This window comes from Convolutriloba macropyga, unplaced genomic scaffold (genome assembly GCF_964194025.1).
Source record: "Convolutriloba macropyga unplaced genomic scaffold, txConMacr16.3 SCAFFOLD_363, whole genome shotgun sequence".
NCBI classification, from domain to species: domain Eukaryota; kingdom Metazoa; phylum Xenacoelomorpha; order Acoela; family Convolutidae; genus Convolutriloba; species Convolutriloba macropyga.
The window spans coordinates 48,036-57,642 of NW_027453101.1; positions in this window are offsets into that span (position 1 = coordinate 48,036).

Genomic DNA, 9,607 nt, shown 5'->3' on the forward strand with positions numbered 1-9,607 from the left:
CGATTCGATGTAGGTTTTCTTGCACCTCACTGTCTGAGACCCCCACGAGAGCAACATCATCAGCAAAATCTAAGTCAGCCACCAATCTCCCAATGTCTAATCCTCCATACACCGAGTTAGCCAAAATGTAGTTGATGACAAGGCCGAATAGGATTGGGGACCACACATCACCCTGCCTAACGCCCGTTCTGACATCAAATAAGCGTCCTTTCTCACCTTCGGCTTTGACTCGACATTTGAATCCATCATAGCTGTTTCTTATGATGTTTATCACTTTTTGCGGAAGACCATAGTGTTTCATTATCTGGTACATCTGCTCACGATCGACAGAATCGAATGCCGCTCGAAAGTCTATGAAACAAAAGCTAATATCCAATTGAAACGCCATTGATTTCTCTACTATTTGACGCAGGGCAAAGAGTTGGTCGGCGCATCCTCTGCTTTTTCTGAAGCCGCACTGCTCTTCCCTTAAGACGCGATCCACTGAATCTTTGCATCGATTGAGAATAACGGAAGCGAACACTTTGCCTGGTACTGACAATAGAGAGATCCCTCGGTGGTTCGAACACTCTGACCTCTTTCCTTTACTCTTGTATAATGGGACAATTTCTGCTACCTTCCAGTCATCGGGCAGAACTTCCGTCGACCAACACTTATCTATGATGTCCCAGAGCCACTCGACAATACCCTTGTGTGCTTTCAACATCTCACAGGAAATGTTATCGGGTCCACTTGCCTTGCCATTCTTCAACCTGCGGACAGCTTCAAGCACTTCTTCAAATCGAATTGGGCTCAGGTCAATCGACAAGCTTTCAGCTGCTTCTTCGGGATCCAATCTCGTACTGCAACTGGATATTGAGGGATTCAAGAGTTGACTAAAATGTTCCGTCCAGCGTTCAAGTCGTTCCTCTTTCGTCCGTAAGTTGACGCCAGTGCTTGAAACTAATTTGGTCAACTGGGGACTCCAGTTTCGGCAAATCTGCTGTGATGCCCCAAAAACCTCCTTCAAGTTGCCTCTGTCCGCAAAGCTCTGCACTTCTTGGCCTTTGCGTTCAAGCCATGCCCGTTTGTCTGCACGTAGAGCTTTTCTGACTTCCTTACAGCAGTTTATGAACTCTAACAACGCCACCGCGCTGCTGTGTTTCTTCAACTGTAGATCAGCTCGTTTCCGGATAAGTTCCAGAGAATCTGGAGAAATCCAAGGTTTGTTCACTCGCTTGTCCGGAAGGAGGCATTTCACTGCTGCTTGGTTCAGGGCTTTTCGAAAATTGTCCCAAGACTGCTCTGTATTCTCGAAATCACCGCTCTTATCAAGATGTAACTTGACCTCCTGCGTGAAGAAGTCACGCGTTGTTTCATCTTGCAGCTTTGCAGAACTGATTCTGGGCGTGAAACATGGCTTTTTAGACAAAAGTTTCATAGATACTTCCGCAATGACCAGTTCATGATCGGTAATTGTGGTTTTCCCTCTTCTGGTCCTCACATTCGTCAGACATCGTCTGTATCTCTCTGCAAACAGAATGTGATCCAGCATCTTTTTTCGACAACTCGGATCGGGAGGGTTGTAGGTGTACCGATGCACTTGTCGATGCTGGAACCATGTACCACCTACGAGCAATTTGTGTGAAGTGCAAAATGATAACAACTTTTCCGAGTTTTCATTTTCTTCACCCATTCCAAACGGGCCTCTGCAGCTCATGGTGTCATTCAACTGGTGTCCAGGCTCTGCATTGAGGTCACCGATGACACAAATACGCTCCCTATGTTTGAAGCTGGAAACTAGGTCTGAAAATTGACTCCAAAACAAATCCTTCTCTTGGAGACTAGCTTCATTCGTAGGTGCGTAGCAGACAACAACAGCTAGATTGGCTCTCCTCCGAGCCGCGAACTTGACGTAGCAAATACGTTCACTTAGAGCCACTTGTTCTACGATGCTGTTTATCAATGACTTCTTTACAGCAACGCCCACTCCTCCTTGTCTCGACTTTACACCAGACAACCACGAGTCAGACAGGTAGAGCTTGTGGTCTCCGAGATCAATTTCTTGCTCCTGCAATCTCGTCTCCTGCACTCCCAGAATATCCAACTTGTATTTCGCCAGATCCATTTTCAAAGCCTCTAAAGATCCGGCTTGGGTCAGTGTTCTGACGTTTAAAGTTGCAATTCTGAGTTGGTTCCTCGGGAGATTCTTAGCACCCCTTACCCGGGACTCGGGGCCATGGTTGAATGTACTCATTGCTTTGGTGTTTGAAGGCTGAGATACGACTAGTTGCGCCACAAACTACTACTACTACTACTACTACTACTACTACTACTACTACTACTACTACTACTACTACTACTACTACTACTACTACTACTACTACTGCTACTACTACTACTACTACTACTACTACTACTACTACTACTACTACTACTACTACTACTACTACTACTACTACTACTACTACTGTTTCAACACTTTAATTCCAAATATGAAATAAAGGCACGGTTGGCAACAAATACAAATACAAATACAAATACAAACAAAACAAGAAGAGTTATTTGTTTGGTTATTCTGTGAAGTGCTGTACGACGAAATTGTTGAAGGCATTCTTTGACCCGGTTGCTGCTTTCTCCTGCAATCTGGTGAACGATACTTTGTTTCGTACACAGTCTCCTTCGATTTGACTCATCCACGTTTTCCGTTGCCCCCCAGGAGCGCGTCTGGCATGGGCGTATTGATCGGGCGGGTCCCAATCGAAGGCACTGCGGGCTAATCTTCCTGGTTCCATTCTCTGGATGCGACCGCACCATTTTATCCGTTTGAGCATGATCATCGTGGATAGTTGGGGCATTCGCGATCTTGACATAATTTCATCGTTCGTTGCTTTCTCCAGATATGACACACGTAGAATTCTCCGAAGACAACCACAGTGGAAACTCTCAAGTTTTCTCTCCATTAATTTCGAAAGAGTCCAAGTCTCTGAGCTGTACAGCACGGCTGATAAAACGAGTGCTTTGTACAAATTGCACTTGAGGTGCACGCTGAGCTGCTTGCTCTTCCAAAGATTTTGGAAGTTAGCAAACCGTTGTCTACCTTCTGCAAGTTTGCAATTGACTTCCTGGAGGTCTCCATGCTTGAGGCTGACATATGATCCGAGATACTTGAACGCTTCTATGTTTTCAAACTCGTTTCCGATAACATCTTGTACTTTGCAGGAAAACACGCGTGTGGCAGCTGCTTTAGGTTTGCCACAGTATCTCGATTGGTGAACTTTTCGGCCATTGACTGTTTTGAACTTCCTTTCACACTTGTCACAGGTGAGGCTCGCCTCTAGTTGCTCGAACTTTGACTTGTCGACGACATTCTTTGACAAACCGGCTTTGCAGAATCTTGTTTGGTGCAGTTTGCGTCCGGTAACTGTACTGAATTGCCGCTGACAGTTCTGACATCTTAAAGACTCTTGATCAGCCACCGCTGACCCACTCTCATTTTCTAGCGACTCTAAATCCGCTACTGCAGATTGTTGTTGCGAAGCTACCAACGCTGGCTTAGCCTCCGCTAAGCTTTTCAGTCTGAGCTTCCGGCCATCTTGTGTTTCGAACCAGCCCGCTTTCTTTTTCGTTCCCAGCAGCACCTCCGTGCCGATGGTTAGTCGTGACTGGCTAGATGTCTCTGCCAGGAGTCCTAGTTTGCCTTTATGTGTTCCAGTGAGTATCTCCACGTTCTGTTGGATACTAGGCACTGCAACAACATTTGGGCTGTCGCATTTTACCCCCATATTCTTTGTTTTGGCCACATTAATCTTCAGACCAGCGGCTTCCGCTAGGGCCTCGATTCGATGTAGGTTTTCTTGCACCTCACTGTCTGAGACCCCCACGAGAGCAACATCATCAGCAAAATCTAAGTCAGCCACCAATCTCCCAATGTCTAATCCTCCATGCACCGAGTTAGCTAAAATGTAGTTGATGACAAGGCCGAATAGGATTGGGGACCACACATCACCCTGCCTAACGCCTGTTCTGACATCAAATAAGCGTCCCTTCTCACCTTCGGCTTTGACTCGACATTTGAATCCATCATAGCTGTTTCTTATGATGTTTATCACTTTTTGCGGCAGACCATAGTGTTTCATTATCTGGTACATCTGCTCACGATCGACAGAATCGAATGCCGCTCGAAAGTCTATGAAGCAAAAGCTAATATCCAATTGAAACGCCATTGATTTCTCTATTATTTGACGCAGGGCAAAGAGTTGATCGGCGCATCCTCTGCTTTTTCTGAAGCCGCACTGCTCTTCCCTTAAGACGCGATCCACTGAATCTTTGCATCGATTGAGAGTAACGGAAGCGAACACTTTGCCTGGTACTGACAATAGAGAGATCCCTCGGTGGTTCGAACACTCTGACCTCTTTCCTTTACTCTTGTATAATGGGACAATTTCTGCTACCTTCCAGTCATCGGGCAGAACTTCCGTCGACCAACATTTATCTATGATGTCCCAGAGCCACTCGACAATACCCTTGTGTGCTTTCAACATCTCACAGGAAATGTTATCGGGTCCACTTGCCTTGCCATTCTTCAACCTGCGGACAGCTTCAAGCACTTCTTCAAATCGAATTGGGCTCAGGTCAATCGGCAAGCTTTCAGCTGCTTCTTCGGGATCCAATCTCGTACTGCAACTGAATGTTGAGGGATTCAGGAGTTGACTAAAATGTTCCGTCCAGCGTTCAAGTCGTTCCTCTTTCGTCCGTAAGTTGACGCCAGTGCTTGAAACTAATTTGGTCAACTGGGGCCTCCAGTTTCGGCAAATCTGCTGTGATGCCCCAAAAACCTCCTTTAAGTTGCCTCTGTCCGCGAAGCTCTGCACTTCTTGGCCTTTGCGTTCAAGCCATGCCCGTTTGTCTGCACGTAGAGCTTTTCTGACTTCCTTACAGCAGTTTGTGAACTCTAACAGCGCCTCCGCGCTGCTGTGTTTCTTTAACTGTAGATCGGCTCGTTTCCGGATAAGTTCCAGAGAATCTGGAGAAATCCAAGGTTTGTTCACTCGCTTGTCCGGAAGGAGGCATTTCACTGCTGCTTGGTTCAGGGCTTTTCGAAAATTGTCCCAAGACTGCTCTGTATTCTCGAAATCGCCGCTCTTATCAAGATGTAACTTGACCTCCTGCGTGAATAAGTCACGCGTTGTTTCATCTTGCAGCTTTGCAGAACTGATTCTGGGCGTGAAGCATGACTTTTTAGACAAAAGTTTCATAGATACTTCCGCAATGACCAGTTCGTGATCGGTAATTGTGGTTTTCCCTCTTCTGGACCTCACATTCGTCAGACATCCTCTGTATCTCTCTGCAAACAGAATGTGATCCAGCATCTTTTTTCGACAACTCGGATCGGGAGGGTTGAAGGTGTACCGATGCACTTGTCGATGCTGGAACCATGTACCACCTACGAGCAATTTGTGTGAAGTGCAAAATGATAACAACTTTTCAGAGTTTTCATTTTCTTCACCCATTCCAAACGGGCCTCTGCAGCTCATGGTGTCATTCAACTGGTGTCCAGGCTCTGCATTGAGGTCACCGATGACACAAATACGCTCCCTATGTTTGAAACTGGAAACTAGGTCTGAAAGTTGACTCCAAAACAAATCCTTCTCTTGGAGACTAGCTTCATTCGTAGGTGCGTAGCAGACAACAACAGCTAGATTGGCTCTCCTCTGAGCCGCGAACTTGACGTAGCAAATACGTTCACTTAGAGCCACTTGTTCTACGATGCTGTTTATCAATGACTTCTTTACAGCAACGCCCACTCCTCCTTGTCTCGACTTTACACCAGACAACCACGAGTCAGACAGGTAGAGCTTGTGGTCTCCGAGATCAATTTCTTGCTCCTGCAATCTCGTCTCCTGCACTCCCAGAATATCCAACTTGTATCGCGCCAGATCCATTTTCAAAGCCTCTAGAGATCCGGCTTGGGTCAGTGTTCTGACGTTTAAAGTTGCAATTCTGAGTTGGTTACTACTACTACTACTACTACTACTACTACTACTACTACTACTACTACTACTACTACTACTACTACTACTACTACTACTACTACTACTACTACTACTACTACTACTACTACTACTACTACTACTACTACTACTACTACTACTACTACTACTACTACTACTACTACTACTACTACTACTACTACTACCACAACTACTTAACGATGATAGGACGATGAGTTTATTGCATAAATCGACGCTTCCTAATTTGAAACTGGCAATTTCGATTATCCGACGCTTCTCACAACCAATACGGATTACTTCTACAAAACCGAAAAAACCCACGCTTCATACAAGCAAAACCGATTAAACCAACAAATAGCGACATTTCGTACGCCATTTTTGTCGGTATGTCTTAGCTCCTGTCTTTTCATAAATTGAACGAGCCAAAGTCTGGATCATAAACTTTTTCGGTCTTTCTGATTCTTTTCATAAATCGAACGAGCCAAAGTCTGGATCATATCGCATTTTGGTCTGTACGGGTCTTTTCATAAGAGTTCTTGAACGAGCGCATGAACGCACCAAAATTTTGAACGAGGCAAAGTCTGGATCATAGACAGTTTTGGTCTGCCTGGGTATTTTCATAAGCAAAAATGGTCTGGATGGGTATTTTCATAGATCATTTTGAACGAGGACCTCAACCTGGGGTGTTGCGCAACATACCACCGACAAATTTCTCTGCAAACTTTTACATTTCAAATCCCGACACTGAAAATTGGCTCGATAATCAAAGAGATGGTGACGAGAAGTTGTTGCTAATTGATATTATCGATAGCCATATTAGAAATTATACAAACTTATTGTTGTATCTGGAGCAAATGAAGATCAAAATTATTTTTATCTATTTTACGGGAACAGGTTTTGCGGAGGTGAGTTGTTTGTGTATTTTTAAATAATTCTAATGAAGGCACGCAACAACAACAATTAATGCAAAAGAAGTGTTTTTGGGTTCAACTAAAGATGAAATCCTAAAAATCTCCATGAATCTAATTGGTTTGATTGAAAATCAGTTTTCCAACTTCAATTCCTATTTGATTGGTCTACCATAACAAAAAACATGGAAAATTGAATTGTGCCAATTCATATAGCTATCAATCTGATGATTCTACATGCATTGAAGCAGATTAAACTGCCCCAAACGATACTGTCGATTCACTGAAGTCGGATGTGTGATTCACTGCAAATATTGCCCCTTGCTCCTATAATTTTTTATAACATAACTTCAAGGCAGCTCTTTTATACTAGAAAATAGATAACTCTGTGGTTCCTAAGGGCTATTTCCGACCAGTATGTAAAATTGTCAGTGTTTTAGAAAAATAAAAAAAAGAAAAATTACAAAAATTTGATGTGAAAATTGAAGTGATTGAGAATTGCCAAGTCTTGGCCAAGAATTGGATTTTGACTTGCCAAGTCTTAATCAAGATTTTATTTTAAAATTGAAAGTCTTGATCAAAATGTGCACAAGACTGTCACTTGTATAGTTTGGTATATAGTGTTTGCCCACTACTGAAAAAAAGACGTTTGAAGCTCGAGACCTCTGCAACTGTTCTTTTTGCTCGTCTGAATTTATATAGCTAATTTTTAAAAAGATGTTTGGGGCTCGCAGGAAATAGTTTCAGTTGAGGCTTCAAGAAAGCAACAGAAAAATTATAATGTTTTGTTACCTGAAAGACTAACAAAAATGCGACCTAATTTTCAGTTGAAAAAGTGGATGTCAACAATTTGCTTCATGGTAGGTCGTATTTGGAGATATCTTGAACTTCGCTTTATTCTTGAACTTGATTTTCCACCAAAACTTCTTCAAAAAAGTCTAATATTTTTTAAAAATTTGCTACTTTTTTTATTTTCAATTGCCCGTTCATCGCTACTATCAGCTCTTGCGTTTTTTTTGCGTCTCGACCTCTTTTTAATACTCATGCACTCTGATTGGATAACATAAGAGCCCTGAGCGTAAACTCCTCACCCATTTGTTCAAATTCTTTGACTTTGAGTTTAGTATCAGTGGTCAGGTAGGTTATGATTTAACAAACATAAAAAATTTAGCTGAGTGTTTTAAAAAAGGCATCAAGTTTTTATATAGTCATCAAAAAATGAAACCATTTATTTAAAATTTTGAGGAAAGTTGCGTCATGCAAAACGTTATGAATGGCGGCCTGTTTGTTGCATCGTTAAGACTATAGAAATATAAGGCAATCATGCTCAGGATTACAAACATGTTGGATCAAATTTAACTCAAGAATTGATAAGTTCAAGCCAAGATTTCATTTTAAAAACTTTTTCACCGCATGAATTACACCAGTAAAAAGTTGAAGCTGTAATTCAAAACGTGTCAACTCTATAAAATGATCTGATCACCGCTCTGATACAATATTCATCCAAGACTTCGATATTCTTTGAATCAGAGCGTTGATTATACTTGACTCTTATTACGCCAGAGACAAACAAATTCTTGGGAATCTTGAAAATTGAAAAATTTTTAAGATTCCCAAGAGTTTTTTTGTGATCGCTTAATCAGAGATCTCATTTGCGAACAAGATCAGAGTTCTAAATTCAACACATTACTAAAATTTGTTAATTTACCGGCATTCTTGAATTGTTTAGGGTGATAGTGAAGCGTTCAGGGAGTTCTTGATGGCTTCAAGTGAAACACTGGAAGGGTTGTTTTTTGACAATTATTTACCAACGGCCAATGAAGTAGATTTCACCGACCTTCATCTGAACAGACTGGAAGTTTTTCAATACAGAGACGGCACAGCAACTATCAATCTTGATTCGATCACGACAGCGACGGCTGCCGATCAAAATTTCATAGCAATTGCGGTCAGTATCTTCATATGTATTTGTGGACATAACCGCTTTTGATCAATTTTTTAACGTTTTTGACGGGCTTTTTTAGGAAATAACGTTTTTAATCTTGTCCAATAGTTTCACTAAATTTAGGAAGCGATCGTATTGATTGCTGTATTGATGTTTTTGATAGTTTTTTAATAGGTTTTTTAAGGATATGACTACAGTTTTGAATGTTCTAAGGCGCGCGTTCAAAGTCATTAAGGGGTGCAGATTATGTAATCCAGGTCCAAGTTTCAGCTCTTAAATAGCTAAAAGTGTAAAATTGACGGCTTTAAACGTTAAATGCGGTGAATGCTGTCAAAAAGAACTTCAGCGCTAAATACTGCAAATCTTACAAAAATTCATCTCATGTGAAGTTCACCTAGGAAAAAATTAACTTTTCTTTATTTTCGTTCGTAATGAACGAAAATACATTTTCAAAACAGTATTTTTTTGATCCGGTAAAAGATTTTTTTACATTGAACCAAACACATGGCCTGAGTCTCTATGTAGAAATAAATTGCCAAGGCTTTCGGATAGCTTGCCTATGAAACAAAATATTTTTTCAAATTTGTTTAGGACTTTCTATCTTTTTCTTTTCAAGAACAGTGGATTTCATTAATTACAAGAGGGGTTAGCCAGATGAAGTTAAGCTAATTCCCATGCAATTTTCAGATATGAGCAGTCTAAATTGTTCGATGTTCGGGTTTCATCTGTTTTCAATATTTTCACATGCGTATCCGCAATTT